At 36.8% G+C, this 25,253-nt stretch overlaps 17 non-coding genes across 17 annotated transcripts; all 17 read right to left on the bottom strand.

Annotated features, from left to right (window-relative positions):
- Positions 1–517: 517 nt before the first annotated feature.
- On the bottom strand, positions 518–636 carry LOC136181400 (5S ribosomal RNA). Its single transcript, XR_010667748.1, has one exon. It is a non-coding gene; the product is annotated as a 5S ribosomal RNA (ribosomal RNA).
- A 1,399-nt stretch (positions 637–2,035) lies between these two features.
- Positions 2,036–2,154, bottom strand: LOC136181844 (5S ribosomal RNA). Its single transcript, XR_010668187.1, has one exon. It is a non-coding gene; the product is annotated as a 5S ribosomal RNA (ribosomal RNA).
- A 1,400-nt stretch (positions 2,155–3,554) lies between these two features.
- Positions 3,555–3,673, bottom strand: LOC136181833 (5S ribosomal RNA). Its single transcript, XR_010668179.1, has one exon. It is a non-coding gene; the product is annotated as a 5S ribosomal RNA (ribosomal RNA).
- Positions 3,674–5,072: 1,399 nt separating this feature from the next.
- On the bottom strand, positions 5,073–5,191 carry LOC136181821 (5S ribosomal RNA). Its single transcript, XR_010668168.1, has one exon. It is a non-coding gene; the product is annotated as a 5S ribosomal RNA (ribosomal RNA).
- Positions 5,192–6,590: 1,399 nt separating this feature from the next.
- LOC136181418 (5S ribosomal RNA) lies at positions 6,591–6,709 on the bottom strand. Its single transcript, XR_010667766.1, has one exon. It is a non-coding gene; the product is annotated as a 5S ribosomal RNA (ribosomal RNA).
- Positions 6,710–8,108: 1,399 nt separating this feature from the next.
- Positions 8,109–8,227, bottom strand: LOC136181456 (5S ribosomal RNA). The gene has a single exon (XR_010667803.1). It is a non-coding gene; the product is annotated as a 5S ribosomal RNA (ribosomal RNA).
- A 1,399-nt stretch (positions 8,228–9,626) lies between these two features.
- On the bottom strand, positions 9,627–9,745 carry LOC136181377 (5S ribosomal RNA). The gene has a single exon (XR_010667726.1). It is a non-coding gene; the product is annotated as a 5S ribosomal RNA (ribosomal RNA).
- Positions 9,746–11,162: 1,417 nt separating this feature from the next.
- Positions 11,163–11,281, bottom strand: LOC136181455 (5S ribosomal RNA). The gene has a single exon (XR_010667802.1). It is a non-coding gene; the product is annotated as a 5S ribosomal RNA (ribosomal RNA).
- Positions 11,282–12,704: 1,423 nt separating this feature from the next.
- Positions 12,705–12,823, bottom strand: LOC136181810 (5S ribosomal RNA). Its single transcript, XR_010668157.1, has one exon. It is a non-coding gene; the product is annotated as a 5S ribosomal RNA (ribosomal RNA).
- Positions 12,824–14,246: 1,423 nt separating this feature from the next.
- On the bottom strand, positions 14,247–14,365 carry LOC136181799 (5S ribosomal RNA). The gene has a single exon (XR_010668146.1). It is a non-coding gene; the product is annotated as a 5S ribosomal RNA (ribosomal RNA).
- A 1,417-nt stretch (positions 14,366–15,782) lies between these two features.
- On the bottom strand, positions 15,783–15,901 carry LOC136181788 (5S ribosomal RNA). The gene has a single exon (XR_010668135.1). It is a non-coding gene; the product is annotated as a 5S ribosomal RNA (ribosomal RNA).
- Positions 15,902–17,318: 1,417 nt separating this feature from the next.
- LOC136181778 (5S ribosomal RNA) lies at positions 17,319–17,437 on the bottom strand. Its single transcript, XR_010668125.1, has one exon. It is a non-coding gene; the product is annotated as a 5S ribosomal RNA (ribosomal RNA).
- Positions 17,438–18,860: 1,423 nt separating this feature from the next.
- On the bottom strand, positions 18,861–18,979 carry LOC136181839 (5S ribosomal RNA). The gene has a single exon (XR_010668185.1). It is a non-coding gene; the product is annotated as a 5S ribosomal RNA (ribosomal RNA).
- Positions 18,980–20,403: 1,424 nt separating this feature from the next.
- On the bottom strand, positions 20,404–20,522 carry LOC136181838 (5S ribosomal RNA). Its single transcript, XR_010668184.1, has one exon. It is a non-coding gene; the product is annotated as a 5S ribosomal RNA (ribosomal RNA).
- A 1,423-nt stretch (positions 20,523–21,945) lies between these two features.
- Positions 21,946–22,064, bottom strand: LOC136182258 (5S ribosomal RNA). Its single transcript, XR_010668576.1, has one exon. It is a non-coding gene; the product is annotated as a 5S ribosomal RNA (ribosomal RNA).
- A 1,423-nt stretch (positions 22,065–23,487) lies between these two features.
- LOC136181767 (5S ribosomal RNA) lies at positions 23,488–23,606 on the bottom strand. The gene has a single exon (XR_010668114.1). It is a non-coding gene; the product is annotated as a 5S ribosomal RNA (ribosomal RNA).
- A 1,423-nt stretch (positions 23,607–25,029) lies between these two features.
- On the bottom strand, positions 25,030–25,148 carry LOC136181756 (5S ribosomal RNA). Its single transcript, XR_010668103.1, has one exon. It is a non-coding gene; the product is annotated as a 5S ribosomal RNA (ribosomal RNA).
- Positions 25,149–25,253: the final 105 nt, after the last annotated feature.

Below are 25,253 nucleotides of genomic sequence, written 5' to 3'. Positions count from 1 at the left end.
CAGTAAAAGTGACGATGCGAAATGGTCAACTTCTGAAAAATCGTCAATTGATTGATAAGTAAGCATCACTTGTTTGCAGGTTTTTTTTAAATTCAATCTTAATAGTAATCATTTATAATAATTCCTGATTTGGTGTAAATGTTTATTATTGATGTGAAAACATTTATAATGATGGTGAATATTTCCAGTTGAATCAAATGTATAATATGGCTACCAGAGTGTTGTGGGGAAGTAAAGAGTAACCTAAGTACAAGTAATTAAAATATGTTAATGCAGTAGTCCTTACGTAAGTAGGCTACATGTACTTTTTGAATGTAAAACTGAACTTTGAAAACAGCCTCCAGAGAGCGTAATATGTATTAATACTCACTGAAAACATTGATGAAAATTGCAACAAAAAAAAAGAGGACAGACTGCCAAATAAAATCATGTTTCATTTTCCACTGGCCTGTTTCTCTCAGTCCTTTCTCCACTAGTGAGGCAACAGCGCCCTCTTCTGGCTAAAGGAGGTATTAAAAGCTTACAGCACCTGGTATTCCCAGGCGGTCTCCCATCCAAGTACTAACCAGGCCCTACCCTGCTTAGCTTCCGAGATCGGACGAGATCGGGCGTGTTCAGGGTGGTATGGCCGTAAGTGAATGAACAGGTTGTTAAAGGGTTATTTATACATACTTAGGTTTAAAGTAACACCTCGCCAAAATTAGAGCAAGTGACTATGACCTAGTTGATTTTATTACTTTTCTACTCAAACGTGTGGGCCTATGGATAGACTTACACTTAATCTTACTAGATTCAGCAATACTTTGACGCTGGGAGTTAACTAAAGACTTGCAGCTTGTTTTTAAGACTTGTTTCACGACTTGCGGGCAAACTGAACGTTCAAACGTCTGATAAACACATTGAACAAACCGATTCCGTGAAGATTAACTTCCCTCTTTCAAAACTGGCCTGGTTAGTACTTGGATGGGAGACCGCCTGGGAATCCCAGGTGCTGTAAGCTTTCAATACCTGCTTCAGCCAGCAGGGGACGCTGTAACCTCTTGCTATGCACTGCAGTTCTTTTTTTATTTGTCTATCATTGCTTCTACTTTCCTACAAAGTAGCTTACACTGAATTTTGATTGGGGATCATCTATAGCATATATAGGGACTGATTGTAATAATTATGAATTTTCATATAATTAGTAAGTGTTCCTTTGTGATTCCTAATGGAGGATTGTTTTTTTAATGATTAGTTACAATGGAGAATGTGAGGGGATCAAATATGTATGCCCCACAGGGTTATGATTTCTACATGAAACATTGCAATGGCTGATTTATTCATTTGTCATTCAAGATTACCTCAAAACAAGTAAGTGGTGATAAAAACATAATTTCGAGTTGTCCCTTGTATCTTAATCAATCACTGCTTAGGCTACTATAATAATCCTAAATCTTGTGTGCCTTAATGCAACATTTAAACTTATTTCTGCTGTTCACTGTTCACAAGTTTGCAGGATTGAAAACCTTAATAAATCCACAGTAAAAGTGACGATGCGAAATGGTCAACTTCTGAAAAATCGTCAATTGATTGATAAGTAAGCATCACTTGTTTGCAGGTTTTTTTTTAATTCAATCTTAATAGTAATCATTTATAATAATTCCTGATTTGGTGTAAATGTTTATTATTGATGTGAAAACATTTATAATGATGGTGAATATTTCCAGTTGAATCAAATGTATAATATGGCTACCAGAGTGTTGTGGGGAAGTAAAGAGTAACCTAAGTACAAGTAATTAAAATATGTTAATGCAGTAGTCCTTACGTAAGTAGGCTACATGTACTTTTTGAATGTAAAACTGAACTTTGAAAACAGCCTCCAGAGAGCGTAATATGTATTAATACTCACTGAAAACATTGATGAAAATTGCAACAAAAAAAAAGAGGACAGACTGCCAAATAAAATCATGTTTCATTTTCCACTGGCCTGTTTCTCTCAGTCCTTTCTCCACTAGTGAGGCAACAGCGCCCTCTTCTGGCTAAAGGAGGTATTAAAAGCTTACAGCACCTGGTATTCCCAGGCGGTCTCCCATCCAAGTACTAACCAGGCCCGACCCTGCTTAGCTTCCGAGATCGGACGAGATCGGGCGTGTTCAGGGTGGTATGGCCGTAAGCGAATGAACAGGTTGTTAAAGGGTTATTTATACATACTTAGGTTTAAAGTAACACCTCGCCAAAATTAGAGCAAGTGACTATGACCTAGTTGATTTTATTACTTTTCTACTCAAACGTGTGGGCCTATGGATAGACTTACACTTAATCTTACTAGATTCAGCAATACTTTGACGCTGGGAGTTAACTAAAGACTTGCAGCTTGTTTTTAAGACTTGTTTCACGACTTGCGGGCAAACTGAACGTTCAAACGTCTGATAAACACATTGAACAAACCGATTCCGTGAAGATTAACTTCCCTCTTTCAAAACTGGCCTGGTTAGTACTTGGATGGGAGACCGCCTGGGAATCCCAGGTGCTGTAAGCTTTTAATACCTGCTTCAGCCAGCAGGGGACGCTGTAACCTCCTGCTATGCACTGCAGTTCTTTTTTTATTTGTCTATCATTGCTTCTACTTTCCTACAAAGTAGCTTACACTGAATTTTGATTGGGGATCATCTATAGCATATATAGGGACTGATTGTAATAATTATGAATTTTCATATAATTAGTAAGTGTTCCTTTGTGATTCCTAATGGAGGATTGTTTTTTTTAATGATTAGTTACAATGGAGAATGTGAGGGGATCAAATATGTATGCCCCACAGGGTTATGATTTCTACATGAAACATTGCAATGGCTGATTTATTCATTTGTCATTCAAGATTACCTCAAAACAAGTAAGTGGTGATAAAAACATAATTTCGAGTTGTCCCTTGTATCTTAATCAATCACTGCTTAGGCTACTATAATAATCCTAAATCTTGTGTGCCTTAATGCAACATTTAAACTTATTTCTGCTGTTCACTGTTCACAAGTTTGCAGGATTGAAAACCTTAATAAATCCACAGTAAAAGTGACGATGCGAAATGGTCAACTTCTGAAAAATCGTCAATTGATTGATAAGTAAGCATCACTTGTTTGCAGGTTTTTTTTAAATTCAATCTTAATAGTAATCATTTATAATAATTCCTGATTTGGTGTAAATGTTTATTATTGATGTGAAAACATTTATAATGATGGTGAATATTTCCAGTTGAATCAAATGTATAATATGGCTACCAGAGTGTTGTGGGGAAGTAAAGAGTAACCTAAGTACAAGTAATTAAAATATGTTAATGCAGTAGTCCTTACGTAAGTAGGCTACATGTACTTTTTGAATGTAAAACTGAACTTTGAAAACAGCCTCCAGAGAGCGTAATATGTATTAATACTCACTGAAAACATTGATGAAAATTGCAACAAAAAAAAAGAGGACAGACTGCCAAATAAAATCATGTTTCATTTTCCACTGGCCTGTTTCTCTCAGTCCTTTCTCCACTAGTGAGGCAACAGCGCCCTCTTCTGGCTAAAGGAGGTATTAAAAGCTTACAGCACCTGGTATTCCCAGGCGGTCTCCCATCCAAGTACTAACCAGGCCCGACCCTGCTTAGCTTCCGAGATCGGACGAGATCGGGCGTGTTCAGGGTGGTATGGCCGTAAGCGAATGAACAGGTTGTTAAAGGGTTATTTATACATACTTAGGTTTAAAGTAACACCTCGCCAAAATTAGAGCAAGTGACTATGACCTAGTTGATTTTATTACTTTTCTACTCAAACGTGTGGGCCTATGGATAGACTTACACTTAATCTTACTAGATTCAGCAATACTTTGACGCTGGGAGTTAACTAAAGACTTGCAGCTTGTTTTTAAGACTTGTTTCACGACTTGCGGGCAAACTGAACGTTCAAACGTCTGATAAACACATTGAACAAACCGATTCCGTGAAGATTAACTTCCCTCTTTCAAAACTGGCCTGGTTAGTACTTGGATGGGAGACCGCCTGGGAATCCCAGGTGCTGTAAGCTTTTAATACCTGCTTCAGCCAGCAGGGGGCGCTGTAACCTCCTGCTATGCACTGCAGTTCTTTTTTTATTTGTCTATCATTGCTTCTACTTTCCTACAAAGTAGCTTACACTGAATTTTGATTGGGGATCATCTATAGCATATATAGGGACTGATTGTAATAATTATGAATTTTCATATAATTAGTAAGTGTTCCTTTGTGATTCCTAATGGAGGATTGTTTTTTTAATGATTAGTTACAATGGAGAATGTGAGGGGATCAAATATGTATGCCCCACAGGGTTATGATTTCTACATGAAACATTGCAATGGCTGATTTATTCATTTGTCATTCAAGATTACCTCAAAACAAGTAAGTGGTGATAAAAACATAATTTCGAGTTGTCCCTTGTATCTTAATCAATCACTGCTTAGGCTACTATAATAATCCTAAATCTTGTGTGCCTTAATGCAACATTTAAACTTATTTCTGCTGTTCACTGTTCACAAGTTTGCAGGATTGAAAACCTTAATAAATCCACAGTAAAAGTGACGATGCGAAATGGTCAACTTCTGAAAAATCGTCAATTGATTGATAAGTAAGCATCACTTGTTTGCAGGTTTTTTTTAAATTCAATCTTAATAGTAATCATTTATAATAATTCCTGATTTGGTGTAAATGTTTATTATTGATGTGAAAACATTTATAATGATGGTGAATATTTCCAGTTGAATCAAATGTATAATATGGCTACCAGAGTGTTGTGGGGAAGTAAAGAGTAACCTAAGTACAAGTAATTAAAATATGTTAATGCAGTAGTCCTTACGTAAGTAGGCTACATGTACTTTTTGAATGTAAAACTGAACTTTGAAAACAGCCTCCAGAGAGCGTAATATGTATTAATACTCACTGAAAACATTGATGAAAATTGCAACAAAAAAAAAGAGGACAGACTGCCAAATAAAATCATGTTTCATTTTCCACTGGCCTGTTTCTCTCAGTCCTTTCTCCACTAGTGAGGCAACAGCGCCCTCTTCTGGCTAAAGGAGGTATTAAAAGCTTACAGCACCTGGTATTCCCAGGCGGTCTCCCATCCAAGTACTAACCAGGCCCGACCCTGCTTAGCTTCCGAGATCGGACGAGATCGGGCGTGTTCAGGGTGGTATGGCCGTAAGCGAATGAACAGGTTGTTAAAGGGTTATTTATACATACTTAGGTTTAAAGTAACACCTCGCCAAAATTAGAGCAAGTGACTATGACCTAGTTGATTTTATTACTTTTCTACTCAAACGTGTGGGCCTATGGATAGACTTACACTTAATCTTACTAGATTCAGCAATACTTTGACGCTGGGAGTTAACTAAAGACTTGCAGCTTGTTTTTAAGACTTGTTTCACGACTTGCGGGCAAACTGAACGTTCAAACGTCTGATAAACACATTGAACAAACCGATTCCGTGAAGATTAACTTCCCTCTTTCAAAACTGGCCTGGTTAGTACTTGGATGGGAGACCGCCTGGGAATCCCAGGTGCTGTAAGCTTTTAATACCTGCTTCAGCCAGCAGGGGGCGCTGTAACCTCCTGCTATGCACTGCAGTTCTTTTTTTATTTGTCTATCATTGCTTCTACTTTCCTACAAAGTAGCTTACACTGAATTTTGATTGGGGATCATCTATAGCATATATAGGGACTGATTGTAATAATTATGAATTTTCATATAATTAGTAAGTGTTCCTTTGTGATTCCTAATGGAGGATTGTTTTTTTAATGATTAGTTACAATGGAGAATGTGAGGGGATCAAATATGTATGCCCCACAGGGTTATGATTTCTACATGAAACATTGCAATGGCTGATTTATTCATTTGTCATTCAAGATTACCTCAAAACAAGTAAGTGGTGATAAAAACATAATTTCGAGTTGTCCCTTGTATCTTAATCAATCACTGCTTAGGCTACTATAATAATCCTAAATCTTGTGTGCCTTAATGCAACATTTAAACTTATTTCTGCTGTTCACTGTTCACAAGTTTGCAGGATTGAAAACCTTAATAAATCCACAGTAAAAGTGACGATGCGAAATGGTCAACTTCTGAAAAATCGTCAATTGATTGATAAGTAAGCATCACTTGTTTGCAGGTTTTTTTTAAATTCAATCTTAATAGTAATCATTTATAATAATTCCTGATTTGGTGTAAATGTTTATTATTGATGTGAAAACATTTATAATGATGGTGAATATTTCCAGTTGAATCAAATGTATAATATGGCTACCAGAGTGTTGTGGGGAAGTAAAGAGTAACCTAAGTACAAGTAATTAAAATATGTTAATGCAGTAGTCCTTACGTAAGTAGGCTACATGTACTTTTTGAATGTAAAACTGAACTTTGAAAACAGCCTCCAGAGAGCGTAATATGTATTAATACTCACTGAAAACATTGATGAAAATTGCAACAAAAAAAAAGAGGACAGACTGCCAAATAAAATCATGTTTCATTTTCCACTGGCCTGTTTCTCTCAGTCCTTTCTCCACTAGTGAGGCAACAGCGCCCTCTTCTGGCTAAAGGAGGTATTAAAAGCTTACAGCACCTGGTATTCCCAGGCGGTCTCCCATCCAAGTACTAACCAGGCCCGACCCTGCTTAGCTTCCGAGATCGGACGAGATCAGGCGTGTTCAGGGTGGTATGGCCGTAAGCAAATAAACAGGTTGTTAAAGGGTTATTTATACATACTTAGGTTTAAAGTAACACCTCGCCAAAATTAGAGCAAGTGACTATGACCTAGTTGATTTTATTACTTTTCTACTCAAACGTGTGGGCCTATGGATAGACTTACACTTAATCTTACTAGATTCAGCAATACTTTGACGCTGGGAGTTAACTAAAGACTTGCAGCTTGTTTTTAAGACTTGTTTCACGACTTGCGGGCAAACTGAACGTTCAAACGTCTGATAAACACATTGAACAAACCGATTCCGTGAAGATTAACTTCCCTCTTTCAAAACTGGCCTGGTTAGTACTTGGATGGGAGACCGCCTGGGAATCCCAGGTGCTGTAAGCTTTCAATACCTGCTTCAGCCAGCAGGGGACGCTGTAACCTCTTGCTATGCACTGCAGTTCTTTTTTTATTTGTCTATCATTGCTTCTACTTTCCTACAAAGTAGCTTACACTGAATTTTGATTGGGGATCATCTATAGCATATATAGGGACTGATTGTAATAATTATGAATTTTCATATAATTAGTAAGTGTTCCTTTGTGATTCCTAATGGAGGATTGTTTTTTTAATGATTAGTTACAATGGAGAATGTGAGGGGATCAAATATGTATGCCCCACAGGGTTATGATTTCTACATGAAACATTGCAATGGCTGATTTATTCATTTGTCATTCAAGATTACCTCAAAACAAGTAAGTGGTGATAAAAACATAATTTCGAGTTGTCCCTTGTATCTTAATCAATCACTGCTTAGGCTACTATAATAATCCTAAATCTTGTGTGCCTTAATGCAACATTTAAACTTATTTCTGCTGTTCACTGTTCACAAGTTTGCAGGATTGAAAACCTTAATAAATCCACAGTAAAAGTGACGATGCGAAATGGTCAACTTCTGAAAAATCGTCAATTGATTGATAAGTAAGCATCACTTGTTTGCAGGTTTTTTTTTAATTCAATCTTAATAGTAATCATTTATAATAATTCCTGATTTGGTGTAAATGTTTATTATTGATGTGAAAACATTTATAATGATGGTGAATATTTCCAGTTGAATCAAATGTATAATATGGCTACCAGAGTGTTGTGGGGAAGTAAAGAGTAACCTAAGTACAAGTAATTAAAATATGTTAATGCAGTAGTCCTTACGTAAGTAGGCTACATGTACTTTTTGAATGTAAAACTGAACCTTTAAAACAGCCTCCAGAGAGCGTAATATGTATTAATACTCACTGAAAACATTGATGAAAATTGCAACAAAAAAAAAGAGGACAGACTGCCAAATAAAATCATGTTTCATTTTCCACTGGCCTGTTTCTCTCAGTCCTTTCTCCACTAGTGAGGCAACAGCGCCCTCTTCTGGCTAAAGGAGGTATTAAAAGCTTACAGCACCTGGTATTCCCAGGCGGTCTCCCATCCAAGTACTAACCAGGCCCGACCCTGCTTAGCTTCCGAGATCGGACGAGATCGGGCGTGTTCAGGGTGGTATGGCCGTAAGTGAATGAACAGGTTGTTAAAGGGTTATTTATACATACTTAGGTTTAAAGTAACACCTCGCCAAAATTAGAGCAAGTGACTATGACCTAGTTGATTTTATTACTTTTCTACTCAAACGTGTGGGCCTATGGATAGACTTACACTTAATCTTACTAGATTCAGCAATACTTTGACGCTGGGAGTTAACTAAAGACTTGCAGCTTGTTTTTAAGACTTGTTTCACGACTTGCGGGCAAACTGAACGTTCAAACGTCTGATAAACACATTGAACAAACCGATTCCGTGAAGATTAACTTCCCTCTTTCAAAACTGGCCTGGTTAGTACTTGGATGGGAGACCGCCTGGGAATACCAGGTGCTGTAAGCTTTTAATACCTGCTTCAGCCAGCAGGGCACGCTGTAACCTCCTGCTATGCACTGCAGTTCTTTTTTTATTTGTCTATCATTGCTTCTACTTTCCTACAAAGTAGCTTACACTGAATTTTGATTGGGGATCATCTATAGCATATATAGGGACTGATTGTAATAATTATGAATTTTCATATAATTAGTAAGTGTTCCTTTGTGATTCCTAATGGAGGATTGTTTTTTTAATGATTAGTTACAATGGAGAATGTGAGGGGATCAAATATGTATGCCCCACAGGGTTATGATTTCTACATGAAACATTGCAATGGCTGATTTATTCATTTGTCATTCAAGATTACCTCAAAACAAGTAAGTGGTGATAAAAACATAATTTCGAGTTGTCCCTTGTATCTTAATCAATCACTGCTTAGGCTACTATAATAATCCTAAATCTTGTGTGCCTTAATGCAACATTTAAACTTATTTCTGCTGTTCACTGTTCACAAGTTTGCAGGATTGAAAACCTTAATAAATCCACAGTAAAAGTGACGATGCGAAATGGTCAACTTCTGAAAAATCGTCAATTGATTGATAAGTAAGCATCACTTGTTTGCAGGTTTTTTTTAAATTCAATCTTAATAGTAATCATTTATAATAATTCCTGATTTGGTGTAAATGTTTATTATTGATGTGAAAACATTTATAATGATGGTGAATATTTCCAGTTGAATCAAATGTATAATATGGCTACCAGAGTGTTGTGGGGAAGTAAAGAGTAACCTAAGTACAAGTAATTAAAATATGTTAATGCAGTAGTCCTTACGTAAGTAGGCTACATGTACTTTTTGAATGTAAAACTGAACTTTGAAAACAGCCTCCAGAGAGCGTAATATGTATTAATACTCACTGAAAACATTGATGAAAATTGCAACAAAAAAAAAGAGGACAGACTGCCAAATAAAATCATGTTTCATTTTCCACTGGCCTGTTTCTCTCAGTCCTTTCTCCACTAGTGAGGCAACAGCGCCCTCTTCTGGCTAAAGGAGGTATTAAAAGCTTACAGCACCTGGTATTCCCAGGCGGTCTCCCATCCAAGTACTAACCAGGCCCGACCCTGCTTAGCTTCCGAGATCGGACGAGATCGGGCGTGTTCAGGGTGGTATGGCCATAAGCGAATGAACAGGTTGTTAAAGGGTTATTTATACATACTTAGGTTTAAAGTAACACCTCGCCAAAATTAGAGCAAGTGACTATGACCTAGTTGATTTTATTACTTTTCTACTCAAACGTGTGGGCCTATGGATAGACTTACACTTAATCTTACTAGATTCAGCAATACTTTGACGCTGGGAGTTAACTAAAGACTTGCAGCTTGTTTTTAAGACTTGTTTCATGACTTGCGGGCAAACTGAACGTTCAAACGTCTGATAAACACATTGAACAAACCGATTCCGTGAAGATTAACTTCCCTCTTTCAAAACTGGCCTGGTTAGTACTTGGATGGGAGACCGCCTGGGAATCCCAGGTGCTGTAAGCTTTTAATACCTGCTTCAGCCAGCAGGGGGCGCTGTAACCTCCTGCTATGCACTGCAGTTCTTTTTTTATTTGTCTATCATTGCTTCTACTTTCCTACAAAGTAGCTTACACTGAATTTTGATTGGGGATCATCTATAGCATATATAGGGACTGATTGTAATAATTATGAATTTTCATATAATTAGTAAGTGTTCCTTTGTGATTCCTAATGGAGGATTGTTTTTTTTAATGATTAGTTACAATGGAGAATGTGAGGGGATCAAATATGTATGCCCCACAGGGTTATGATTTCTACATGAAACATTGCAATGGCTGATTTATTCATTTGTCATTCAAGATTACCTCAAAACAAGTAAGTGGTGATAAAAACATAATTTCGAGTTGTCCCTTATATCTTAATCAATCACTGCTTAGGCTACTATAATAATCCTAAATCTTGTGTGCCTTAATGCAACATTTAAACTTATTTCTGCTGTTCACTGTTCACAAGTTTGCAGTATTGAAAACCTTAATAAATCCACAGTAAAAGTGACGATGCAAAATGGTCAACTTCTGAAAAATCGTCAATTGATTCTGAAAAAATATTGATTGATAAGTAAGCATCACTTGTTTGCAGGTTTTTTTTAAATTCAATCTTAATAGTAATCATTTATAATAATTCCTGATTTGGTGTAAATGTTTATTATTGATGTGAAAACATTTATAATGATGGTGAATATTTCCAGTTGAATCAAATGTATAATATGGCTACCAGAGTGTTGTGGGGAAGTAAAGAGTAACCTAAGTACAAGTAATTAAAATATGTTAATGCAGTAGTCCTTACGTAAGTAGGCTACATGTACTTTTTGAATGTAAAACTGAACTTTGAAAACAGCCTCCAGAGAGCGTAATATGTATTAATACTCACTGAAAACATTGATGAAAATTGCAACAAAAAAAAAGAGGACAGACTGCCAAATAAAATCATGTTTCATTTTCCACTGGCCTGTTTCTCTCAGTCCTTTCTCCACTAGTGAGGCAACAGCGCCCTCTTCTGGCTAAAGGAGGTATTAAAAGCTTACAGCACCTGGTATTCCCAGGCGGTCTCCCATCCAAGTACTAACCAGGCCCGACCCTGCTTAGCTTCCGAGATCGGACGAGATCGGGCGTGTTCAGGGTGGTATGGCCGTAAGTGAATGAACAGGTTGTTAAAGGGTTATTTATACATACTTAGGTTTAAAGTAACACCTCGCCAAAATTAGAGCAAGTGACTATGACCTAGTTGATTTTATTACTTTTCTACTCAAACGTGTGGGCCTATGGATAGACTTACACTTAATCTTACTAGATTCAGCAATACTTTGACGCTGGGAGTTAACTAAAGACTTGCAGCTTGTTTTTAAGACTTGTTTCACGACTTGCGGGCAAACTGAACGTTCAAACGTCTGATAAACACATTGAACAAACCGATTCCGTGAAGATTAACTTCCCTCTTTCAAAACTGGCCTGGTTAGTACTTGGATGGGAGACCGCCTGGGAATCCCAGGTGCTGTAAGCTTTTAATACCTGCTTCAGCCAGCAGGGGGCGCTGTAACCTCCTGCTATGCACTGCAGTTCTTTTTTTATTTGTCTATCATTGCTTCTACTTTCCTACAAAGTAGCTTACACTGAATTTTGATTGGGGATCATCTATAGCATATATAGGGACTTATTGTAATAATTATGAATTTTCATATAATTAGTAAGTGTTCCTTTGTGATTCCTAATGGAGGATTGTTTTTTTTAATGATTAGTTACAATGGAGAATGTGAGGGGATCAAATATGTATGCCCCACAGGGTTATGATTTCTACATGAAACATTGCAATGGCTGATTTATTCATTTGTCATTCAAGATTACCTCAAAACAAGTAAGTGGTGATAAAAACATAATTTCGAGTTGTCCCTTATATCTTAATCAATCACTGCTTAGGCTACTATAATAATCCTAAATCTTGTGTGCCTTAATGCAACATTTAAACTTATTTCTGCTGTTCACTGTTCACAAGTTTGCAGTATTGAAAACCTTAATAAATCCACAGTAAAAGTGACGATGCAAAATGGTCAACTTCTGAAAAATCGTCAATTGATTCTGAAAAAATATTGATTGATAAGTAAGCATCACTTGTTTGCAGGTTTTTTTTAAATTCAATCTTAATAGTAATCATTTATAATAATTCCTGATTTGGTGTAAATGTTTATTATTGATGTGAAAACATTTATAATGATGGTGAATATTTCCAGTTGAATCAAATGTATAATATGGCTACCAGAGTGTTGTGGGGAAGTAAAGAGTAACCTAAGTACAAGTAATTAAAATATGTTAATGCAGTAGTCCTTACGTAAGTAGGCTACATGTACTTTTTGAATGTAAAACTGAACTTTGAAAACAGCCTCCAGAGAGCGTAATATGTATTAATACTCACTGAAAACATTGATGAAAATTGCAACAACAAAAAAAAAAGAGAGGACAGACTGCCAAATAAAATCATGTTTCATTTTCCACTGGCCTGTTTCTCTCAGTCCTTTCTCCACTAGTGAGGCAACAGCGCCCTCTTCTGGCTAAAGGAGGTATTAAAAGCTTACAGCACCTGGTATTCCCAGGCGGTCTCCCATCCAAGTACTAACCAGGCCCGACCCTGCTTAGCTTCCGAGATCGGACGAGATCGGGCGTGTTCAGGGTGGTATGGCCGTAAGCGAATGAACAGGTTGTTAAAGGGTTATTTATACATACTTAGGTTTAAAGTAACACCTCGCCAAAATTAGAGCAAGTGACTATGACCTAGTTGATTTTATTACTTTTCTACTCAAATGTGTGGGCCTATGGATAGACTTACACTTAATCTTACTAGATTCAGCAATACTTTGACGCTGGGAGTGAACTAAAGACTTGCAGCTTGTTTTTAAGACTTGTTTCACGACTTGCGGGCAAACTGAACGTTCAAACGTCTGATAAACACATTGAACAAACCGATTCCGTGAAGATTAACTTCCCTCTTTCAAAACTGGCCTGGTTAGTACTTGGATGGGAGACCGCCTGGGAATCCCAGGTGCTGTAAGCTTTTAATACCTGCTTCAGCCAGCAGGGGGCGCTGTAACCTCCTGCTATGCACTGCAGTTCTTTTTTTATTTGTCTATCATTGCTTCTACTTTCCTACAAAGTAGCTTACACTGAATTTTGATTGGGGATCATCTATAGCATATATAGGGACTTATTGTAATAATTATGAATTTTCATATAATTAGTAAGTGTTCCTTTGTGATTCCTAATGGAGGATTGTTTTTTTTAATGATTAGTTACAATGGAGAATGTGAGGGGATCAAATATGTATGCCCCACAGGGTTATGATTTCTACATGAAACATTGCAATGGCTGATTTATTCATTTGTCATTCAAGATTACCTCAAAACAAGTAAGTGGTGATAAAAACATAATTTCGAGTTGTCCCTTATATCTTAATCAATCACTGCTTAGGCTACTATAATAATCCTAAATCTTGTGTGCCTTAATGCAACATTTAAACTTATTTCTGCTGTTCACTGTTCACAAGTTTGCAGTATTGAAAACCTTAATAAATCCACAGTAAAAGTGACGATGCAAAATGGTCAACTTCTGAAAAATCGTCAATTGATTCTGAAAAAATATTGATTGATAAGTAAGCATCACTTGTTTGCAGGTTTTTTTTAAATTCAATCTTAATAGTAATCATTTATAATAATTCCTGATTTGGTGTAAATGTTTATTATTGATGTGAAAACATTTATAATGATGGTGAATATTTCCAGTTGAATCAAATGTATAATATGGCTACCAGAGTGTTGTGGGGAAGTAAAGAGTAACCTAAGTACAAGTAATTAAAATATGTTAATGCAGTAGTCCTTACGTAAGTAGGCTACATGTACTTTTTGAATGTAAAACTGAACTTTGAAAACAGCCTCCAGAGAGCGTAATATGTATTAATACTCACTGAAAACATTGATGAAAATTGCAACAACAAAAAAAAAAGAGAGGACAGACTGCCAAATAAAATCATGTTTCATTTTCCACTGGCCTGTTTCTCTCAGTCCTTTCTCCACTAGTGAGGCAACAGCGCCCTCTTCTGGCTAAAGGAGGTATTAAAAGCTTACAGCACCTGGTATTCCCAGGCGGTCTCCCATCCAAGTACTAACCAGGCCCGACCCTGCTTAGCTTCCGAGATCGGACGAGATCGGGCGTGTTCAGGGTGGTATGGCCGTAAGCGAATGAACAGGTTGTTAAAGGGTTATTTATACATACTTAGGTTTAAAGTAACACCTCGCCAAAATTAGAGCAAGTGACTATGACCTAGTTGATTTTATTACTTTTCTACTCAAACGTGTGGGCCTATGGATAGACTTACACTTAATCTTACTAGATTCAGCAATACTTTGACGCTGGGAGTTAACTAAAGACTTGCAGCTTGTTTTTAAGACTTGTTTCACGACTTGCGGGCAAACTGAACGTTCAAACGTCTGATAAACACATTGAACAAACCGATTCCGTGAAGATTAACTTCCCTCTTTCAAAACTGGCCTGGTTAGTACTTGGATGGGAGACCGCCTGGGAATCCCAGGTGCTGTAAGCTTTTAATACCTGCTTCAGCCAGCAGGGGGCGCTGTAACCTCCTGCTATGCACTGCAGTTCTTTTTTTATTTGTCTATCATTGCTTCTACTTTCCTACAAAGTAGCTTACACTGAATTTTGATTGGGGATCATCTATAGCATATATAGGGACTGATTGTAATAATTATGAATTTTCATATAATTAGTAAGTGTTCCTTTGTGATTCCTAATGGAGGATTGTTTTTTTTAATGATTAGTTACAATGGAGAATGTGAGGGGATCAAATATGTATGCCCCACAGGGTTATGATTTCTACATGAAACATTGCAATGGCTGATTTATTCATTTGTCATTCAAGATTACCTCAAAACAAGTAAGTGGTGATAAAAACATAATTTCGAGTTGTCCCTTATATCTTAATCAATCACTGCTTAGGCTACTATAATAATCCTAAATCTTGTGTGCCTTAATGCAACATTTAAACTTATTTCTGCTGTTCACTGTTCACAAGTTTGCAGTATTGAAAACCTTAATAAATCCACAGTAAAAGTGACGATGCAAAATGGTCAACTTCTGAAAAATCGTCAATTGATTCTGAAAAAATATTGATTGATAAGTAAGCATCACTTGTTTGCAGGTTTTTTTTAAATTCAATCTTAATAGTAATCATTTATAATAATTCCTGATTTGGTGTAAATGTTTATTATTGATGTGAAAACATTTATAATGATGGTGAATATTTCCAGTTGAATCAAATGTATAATATGGCTACCAGAGTGTTGTGGGGAAGTAAAGAGTAACCTAAGTACAAGTAATTAAAATATGTTAATGCAGTAGTCCTTACGTAAGTAGGCTACATGTACTTTTTGAATGTAAAACTGAACTTTGAAAACAGCCTCCAGAGAGCGTAATATGTATTAATACTCACTGAAAACATTGATGAAAATTGCAACAAAAAAAAAGAGGACAGACTGCCAAATAAAATCATGTTTCATTTTCCACTGGCCTGTTTCTCTCAGTCCTTTCTCCACTAGTGAGGCAACAGCGCCCTCTTCTGGCTAAAGGAGGTATTAAAAGCTTACAGCACCTGGTATTCCCAGGCGGTCTCCCATCCAAGTACTAACCAGGCCCGACCCTGCTTAGCTTCCGAGATCGGACGAGATCGGGCGTGTTCAGGGTGGTATGGCCGTAAGCGAATGAAAAAGTTGTTAAAGGGTTATTTATACATACTTAGGTTTAAAGTAACACCTCGCCAAAATTAGAGCAAGTGACTATGACCTAGTTGATTTTATTACTTTTCTACTCAAACGTGTGGGCCTATGGATAGACTTACACTTAATCTTACTAGATTCAGCAATACTTTGACGCTGGGAGTTAACTAAAGACTTGCAGCTTGTTTTTAAGACTTGTTTCACGACTTGCGGGCAAACTGAACGTTCAAACGTCTGATAAACACATTGAACAAACCGATTCCGTGAAGATTAACTTCCCTCTTTCAAAACTGGCCTGGTTAGTACTTGGATGGGAGACCGCCTGGGAATCCCAGGTGCTGTAAGCTTTTAATACCTGCTTCAGCCAGCAGGGGGCGCTGTAACCTCCTGCTATGCACTGCAGTTCTTTTTTTATTTGTCTATCATTGCTTCTACTTTCCTACAAAGTAGCTTACACTGAATTTTGATTGGGGATCATCTATAGCATATATAGGGACTGATTGTAATAATTATGAATTTTCATATAATTAGTAAGTGTTCCTTTGTGATTCCTAATGGAGGATTGTTTTTTTTAATGATTAGTTACAATGGAGAATGTGAGGGGATCAAATATGTATGCCCCACAGGGTTATGATTTCTACATGAAACATTGCAATGGCTGATTTATTCATTTGTCATTCAAGATTACCTCAAAACAAGTAAGTGGTGATAAAAACATAATTTCGAGTTGTCCCTTGTATCTTAATCAATCACTGCTTAGGCTACTATAATAATCCTAAATCTTGTGTGCCTTAATGCAACATTTAAACTTATTTCTGCTGTTCACTGTTCACAAGTTTGCAGTATTGAAAACCTTAATAAATCCACAGTAAAAGTGACGATGCAAAATGGTCAACTTCTGAAAAATCGTCAATTGATTCTGAAAAAATATTGATTGATAAGTAAGCATCACTTGTTTGCAGGTTTTTTTTAAATTCAATCTTAATAGTAATCATTTATAATAATTCCTGATTTGGTGTAAATGTTTATTATTGATGTGAAAACATTTATAATGATGGTGAATATTTCCAGTTGAATCAAATGTATAATATGGCTACCAGAGTGTTGTGGGGAAGTAAAGAGTAACCTAAGTACAAGTAATTAAAATATGTTAATGCAGTAGTCCTTACGTAAGTAGGCTACATGTACTTTTTGAATGTAAAACTGAACTTTGAAAACAGCCTCCAGAGAGCGTAATATGTATTAATACTCACTGAAAACATTGATGAAAATTGCAACAAAAAAAAAGAGGACAGACTGCCAAATAAAATCATGTTTCATTTTCCACTGGCCTGTTTCTCTCAGTCCTTTCTCCACTAGTGAGGCAACAGCGCCCTCTTCTGGCTAAAGGAGGTATTAAAAGCTTACAGCACCTGGTATTCCCAGGCGGTCTCCCATCCAAGTACTAACCAGGCCCGACCCTGCTTAGCTTCCGAGATCGGACGAGATCGGGCGTGTTCAGGGTGGTATGGCCGTAAGCAAATGAACAAGTTGTTAAAGGGTTATTTATACATACTTAGGTTTAAAGTAACACCTCGCCAAAATTAGAGCAAGTGACTATGACCTAGTTGATTTTATTACTTTTCTACTCAAACGTGTGGGCCTATGGATAGACTTACACTTAATCTTACTAGATTCAGCAATACTTTGACGCTGGGAGTTAACTAAAGACTTGCAGCTTGTTTTTAAGACTTGTTTCACGACTTGCGGGCAAACTGAACGTTCAAACGTCTGATAAACACATTGAACAAACCGATTCCGTGAAGATTAACTTCCCTCTTTCAAAACTGGCCTGGTTAGTACTTGGATGGGAGACCGCCTGGGAATCCCAGGTGCTGTAAGCTTTTAATACCTGCTTCAGCCAGCAGGGGGCGCTGTAACCTCCTGCTATGCACTGCAGTTCTTTTTTTATTTGTCTATCATTGCTTCTACTTTCCTACAAAGTAGCTTACACTGAATTTTGATTGGGGATCATCTATAGCATATATAGGGACTGATTGTAATAATTATGAATTTTCATATAATTAGTAAGTGTTCCTTTGTGATTCCTAATGGAGGATTGTTTTTTTTAATGATTAGTTACAATGGAGAATGTGAGGGGATCAAATATGTATGCCCCACAGGGTTATGATTTCTACATGAAACATTGCAATGGCTGATTTATTCATTTGTCATTCAAGATTACCTCAAAACAAGTAAGTGGTGATAAAAACATAATTTCGAGTTGTCCCTTATATCTTAATCAATCACTGCTTAGGCTACTATAATAATCCTAAATCTTGTGTGCCTTAATGCAACATTTAAACTTATTTCTGCTGTTCACTGTTCACAAGTTTGCAGTATTGAAAACCTTAATAAATCCACAGTAAAAGTGACGATGCAAAATGGTCAACTTCTGAAAAATCGTCAATTGATTCTGAAAAAATATTGATTGATAAGTAAGCATCACTTGTTTGCAGGTTTTTTTTAAATTCAATCTTAATAGTAATCATTTATAATAATTCCTGATTTGGTGTAAATGTTTATTATTGATGTGAAAACATTTATAATGATGGTGAATATTTCCAGTTGAATCAAATGTATAATATGGCTACCAGAGTGTTGTGGGGAAGTAAAGAGTAACCTAAGTACAAGTAATTAAAATATGTTAATGCAGTAGTCCTTACTTAAGTAGGCTACATGTACTTTTTGAATGTAAAACTGAACTTTGAAAACAGCCTCCAGAGAGCGTAATATGTATTAATACTCACTGAAAACATTGATGAAAATTGCAACAACAAAAAAAAAAGAGAGGACAGACTGCCAAATAAAATCATGTTTCATTTTCCACTGGCCTGTTTCTCTCAGTCCTTTCTCCACTAGTGAGGCAACAGCGCCCTCTTCTGGCTAAAGGAGGTATTAAAAGCTTACAGCACCTGGTATTCCCAGGCTGTCTCCCATCCAAGTACTAACCAGGCCCGACCCTGCTTAGCTTCCAAGATCGGACGAGATCAGGCGTGTTCAGGGTGGTATGGCCGTAAGCGAATGAACAGGTTGTTAAAGGGTTATTTATACATACTTAGGTTTAAAGTAACACCTCGCCAAAATTAGAGCAAGTGACTATGACCTAGTTGATTTTATTACTTTTCTACTCAAACGTGTGGGCCTATGGATAGACTTACACTTAATCTTACTAGATTCAGCAATACTTTGACGCTGGGAGTTAACTAAAGACTTGCAGCTTGTTTTTAAGACTTGTTTCACGACTTGCGGGCAAACTGAACGTTCAAACGTCTGATAAACACATTGAACAAACCGATTCCGTGAAGATTAACTTCCCTCTTTCAAAACTGGCCTGGTTAGTACTTGGATGGGAGACCGCCTGGGAATCCCAGGTGCTGTAAGCTTTTAATACCTGCTTCAGCCAGCAGGGGGCGCTGTAACCTCCTGCTATGCACTGCAGTTCTTTTTTTATTTGTCTATCATTGCTTCTACTTTCCTACAAAGTAGCTTACACTGAATTTTGATTGGGGATCATCTATAGCATATATAGGGACTGATTGTAATAATTATGAATTTTCATATAATTAGTAAGTGTTCCTTTGTGATTCCTAATGGAGGATTGTTTTTTTTAATGATTAGTTACAATGGAGAATGTGAGGGGATCAAATATGTATGCCCCACAGGGTTATGATTTCTACATGAAACATTGCAATGGCTGATTTATTCATTTGTCATTCAAGATTACCTCAAAACAAGTAAGTGGTGATAAAAACATAATTTCGAGTTGTCCCTTATATCTTAATCAATCACTGCTTAGGCTACTATAATAATCCTAAATCTTGTGTGCCTTAATGCAACATTTAAACTTATTTCTGCTGTTCACTGTTCACAAGTTTGCAGTATTGAAAACCTTAATAAATCCACAGTAAAAGTGACGATGCAAAATGGTCAACTTCTGAAAAATCGTCAATTGATTCTGAAAAAATATTGATTGATAAGTAAGCATCACTTGTTTGCAGGTTTTTTTTAAATTCAATCTTAATAGTAATCATTTATAATAATTCCTGATTTGGTGTAAATGTTTATTATTGATGTGAAAACATTTATAATGATGGTGAATATTTCCAGTTGAATCAAATGTATAATATGGCTACCAGAGTGTTGTGGGGAAGTAAAGAGTAACCTAAGTACAAGTAATTAAAATATGTTAATGCAGTAGTCCTTACTTAAGTAGGCTACATGTACTTTTTGAATGTAAAACTGAACTTTGAAAACAGCCTCCAGAGAGCGTAATATGTATTAATACTCACTGAAAACATTGATGAAAATTGCAACAACAACAAAAAAAAGAGAGGACAGACTGCCAAATAAAATCATGTTTCATTTTCCACTGGCCTGTTTCTCTCAGTCCTTTCTCCACTAGTGAGGCAACAGCGCCCTCTTCTGGCTAAAGGAGGTATTAAAAGCTTACAGCACCTGGTATTCCCAGGCTGTCTCCCATCCAAGTACTAACCAGGCCCGACCCTGCTTAGCTTCCAAGATCGGACGAGATCAGGCGTGTTCAGGGTGGTATGGCCGTAAGCGAATGAACAGGTTGTTAAAGGGTTATTTATACATACTTAGGTTTAAAGTAACACCTCGCCAAAATTAGAGCAAGTGACTATGACCTAGTTGATTTTATTACTTTTCTACTCAAACGTGTGGGCCTATGGATAGACTTACACTTAATCTTACTAGATTCAGCAATACTTTGACGCTGGGAGTTAACTAAAGACTTGCAGCTTGTTTTTAAGACTTGTTTCACGACTTGCGGGCAAACTGAACGTTCAAACGTCTGATAAACACATTGAACAAACCGATTCCGTGAAGATTAACTTCCCTCTTTCAAAACTGGCCTGGTTAGTACTTGGATGGGAGACCGCCTGGGAATCCCAGGTGCTGTAAGCTTTTAATACCTGCTTCAGCCAGCAGGGGGCGCTGTAACCTCCTGCTATGCACTGCAGTTCTTTTTTTATTTGTCTATCATTGCTTCTACTTTCCTACAAAGTAGCTTACACTGAATTTTGATTGGGGATCATCTATAGCATATATAGGGACTGATTGTAATAATTATGAATTTTCATATAATTAGTAAGTGTTCCTTTGTGATTCCTAATGGAGGATTGTTTTTTTTAATGATTAGTTACAATGGAGAATGTGAGGGGATCAAATATGTATGCCCCACAGGGTTATGATTTCTACATGAAACATTGCAATGGCTGATTTATTCATTTGTCATTCAAGATTACCTCAAAACAAGTAAGTGGTGATAAAAACATAATTTCGAGTTGTCCCTTATATCTTAATCAATCACTGCTTAGGCTACTATAATAATCCTAAATCTTGTGTGCCTTAATGCAACATTTAAACTTGTTTCTGCTGTTCACTGTTCACAAGTTTGCAGTATTGAAAACCTTAATAAATCCACAGTAAAAGTGACGATGCAAAATGGTCAACTTCTGAAAAATCGTCAATTGATTCTGAAAAAATATTGATTGATAAGTAAGCATCACTTGTTTGCAGGTTTTTTTTAAATTCAATCTTAATAGTAATCATTTATAATAATTCCTGATTTGGTGTAAATGTTTATTATTGATGTGAAAACATTTATAATGATGGTGAATATTTCCAGTTGAATCAAATGTATAATATGGCTACCAGAGTGTTGTGGGGAAGTAAAGAGTAACCTAAGTACAAGTAATTAAAATATGTTAATGCAGTAGTCCTTACGTAAGTAGGCTACATGTACTTTTTGAATGTAAAACTGAACTTTGAAAACAGCCTCCAGAGAGCGTAATATGTATTAATACTCACTGAAAACATTGATGAAAATTGCAACAACAAAAAAAAAAGAGAGGACAGACTGCCAAATAAAATCATGTTTCATTTTCCACTGGCCTGTTTCTCTCAGTCCTTTCTCCACTAGTGAGGCAACAGCGCCCTCTTCTGGCTAAAGGAGGTATTAAAGGCTTACAGCACCTGGTATTCCCAGGCGGTCTCCCATCCAAGTACTAACCAGGCCCGACCCTGCTTAGCTTCCGAGATCGGACGAGATCGGGCGTGTTCAGGGTGGTATGGCCGTAAGCGAACGAACAGGTTGTTAAAGGGTTATTTATACATACTTAGGTTTAAAGTAACACCTCGCCAAAATTAGAGCAAGTGACTATGACCTAGTTGATTTTATTACTTTTCTACTCAAACGTGTGGGCCTATGGATAGACTTACACTTAATCTTACTAGATTCAGCAATACTTTGACGCTGGGAGTTAACTAAAGACTTGCAGCTTGTTTTTAAGACTTGTTTCACGACTTGCGGGCAAACTGAACGTTCAAACGTCTGATAAACACATTGAACAAACCGATTCCGTGAAGATTAACTTCCCTCTTTCAAAACTGGCCTGGTTAGTACTTGGATGGGAGACCGCCTGGGAATCCCAGGTGCTGTAAGCTTTTAATACCTGCTTCAGCCAGCAGGGGGCGCTGTAACCTCCTGCTATGCACTGCAGTTCTTTTTTTATTTGTCTATCATTGCTTCTACTTTCCTACAAAGTAGCTTACACTGAATTTTGATTGGGGATCATCTATAGCATATATAGGGACTGATTGTAATAATTATGAATTTTCATATAATTAGTAAGTGTTCCTTTGTGATTCCTAATGGAGGATTGTTTTTTTTAATGATTAGTTACAATGGAGAATGTGAGGGGATCAAATATGTATGCCCCACAGGGTTATGATTTCTACATGAAACATTGCAATGGCTGATTTATTCATTTGTCATTCAAGATTACCTCAAAACAAGTAAGTGGTGATAAAAACATAATTTCGAGTTGTCCCTTATATCTTAATCAATCACTGCTTAGGCTACTATAATAATCCTAAATCTTGTGTGCCTTAATGCAACATTTAAACTTATTTCTGCTGTTCACTGTTCACAAGTTTGCAGTATTGAAAACCTTAATAAATCCACAGTAAAAGTGACGATGCAAAATGGTCAACTTCTGAAAAATCGTCAATTGATTCTGAAAAAATATTGATTGATAAGTAAGCATCACTTGTTTGCAGGTTTTTTTTAAATTCAATCTTAATAGTAATCATTTATAATAATTCCTGATTTGGTGTAAATGTTTATTATTGATGTGAAAACATTTATAATGATGGTGAATATTTCCAGTTGAATCAAATGTATAATATGGCTACCAGAGTGTTGTGGGGAAGTAAAGAGTAACCTAAGTACAAGTAATTAAAATATGTTAATGCAGTAGTCCTTACTTAAGTAGGCTACATGTACTTTTTGAATGTAAAACTGAACTTTGAAAACAGCCTCCAGAGAGCGTAATATGTATTAATACTCACTGAAAACATTGATGAAAATTGCAACAACAAAAAAAAAAGAGAGGACAGACTGCCAAATAAAATCATGTTTCATTTTCCACTGGCCTGTTTCTCTCAGTCCTTTCTCCACTAGTGAGGCAACAGCGCCCTCTTCTGGCTAAAGGAGGTATTAAAAGCTTACAGCACCTGGTATTCCCAGGCGGTCTCCCATCCAAGTACTAACCAGGCCCGACCCTGCTTAGCTTCCGAGATCGGACGAGATCGGGCGTGTTCAGGGTGGTATGGCCGTAAGCGAATGAACAGGTTGTTAAAGGGTTATTTATACATACTTAGGTTTAAAGTAACACCTCGCCAAAATTAGAGCAAGTGACTATGACCTAGTTGATTTTATTACTTTTCTACTCAAACGTGTGGGCCTATGGATAGACTTACACTTAATCTTACTAGATTCAGCAATACTTTGACGCTGGGAGTTAACTAAAGACTTGCAGCTTGTTTTTAAGACTTGTTTCACGACTTGCGGGCAAACTGAACGTTCAAACGTCTGATAAACACATTGAACAAACCGATTCCGTGAAGATTAACTTCCCTCTTTCAAAACTGGCCTGGTTAGTACTTGGATGGGAGACCGCCTGGGAATACCAGGTGCTGTAAGCTTTTAATACCTGCTTCAGCCAGCAGGGGGCGCTGTAACCTCCTGCTATGCACTGCAGTTCTTTTTTTATTTGTCTATCATTGCTTCTACTTTCCTACAAAGTAGCTTACACTGAATTTTGATTGGGGATCATCTATAGCATATATAGGGACTGATTGTAATAATTATGAATTTTCATATAATTAGTAAGTGTTCCTTTGTGATTCCTAATGGAGGATTGTTTTTTTTAATGATTAGTTACAATGGAGAATGTGAGGGGATCAAATATGTATGCCCCACAGGGTTATGATTTCTACATGAAACATTGCAATGGCTGATTTATTCATTTGTCATTCAAGATTACCTCAAAACAAGTAAGTGGTGATAAAAACATAATTTCGAGCTGTCCCTTATATCTTAATCAATCACTGCTTAGGCTACTATAATAATCCTAAATCTTGTGTGCCTTAATGCAACATTTAAACTTATTTCTGCTGTTCACTGTTCACAAGTTTGCAGTATTGAAAACCTTAATAAATCCACAGTAAAAGTGACGATGCAAAATGGTCAACTTCTGAAAAATCGTCAATTGATTCTGAAAAAATATTGATTGATAAGTAAGCATCACTTGTTTGCAGGTTTTTTTTAAATTCAATCTTAATAGTAATCATTTATAATAATTCCTGATTTGGTGTAAATGTTTATTATTGATGTGAAAACATTTATAATGATGGTGAATATTTCCAGTTGAATCAAATGTATAATATGGCTACCAGAGTGTTGTGGGGAAGTAAAGAGTAACCTAAGTACAAGTAATTAAAATATGTTAATGCAGTAGTCCTTACGTAAGTAGGCTACATGTACTTTTTGAATGTAAAACTGAACTTTGAAAACAGCCTCCAGAGAGCGTAATATGTATTAATACTCACTGAAAACATTGATGAAAATTGCAACAACAAAAAAAAAAGAGAGGACAGACTGCCAAATAAAATCATGTTTCATTTTCCACTGGCCTGTTTCTCTCAGTCCTTTCTCCACTAGTGAGGCAACAGCGCCCTCTTCTGGCTAAAGGAGGTATTAAAAGCTTACAGCACCTGGTATTCCCAGGCGGTCTCCCATCCAAGTACTAACCAGGCCCGACCCTGCTTAGCTTCCGAGATCGGACGAGATCGGGCGTGTTCAGGGTGGTATGGCCGTAAGCGAACGAACAGGTTGTTAAAGGGTTATTTATACATACTTAGGTTTAAAGTAACACCTCGCCAAAATTAGAGCAAGTGACTATGACCTAGTTGATTTTATTACTTTT

The sequence above is a fragment of the Labrus bergylta genome, chromosome 13, assembly GCF_963930695.1.
Source record: "Labrus bergylta chromosome 13, fLabBer1.1, whole genome shotgun sequence".
NCBI lineage: Eukaryota > Metazoa > Chordata > Actinopteri > Labriformes > Labridae > Labrus > Labrus bergylta.
This window is presented reverse-complemented; position numbering and strand designations above follow the sequence as displayed.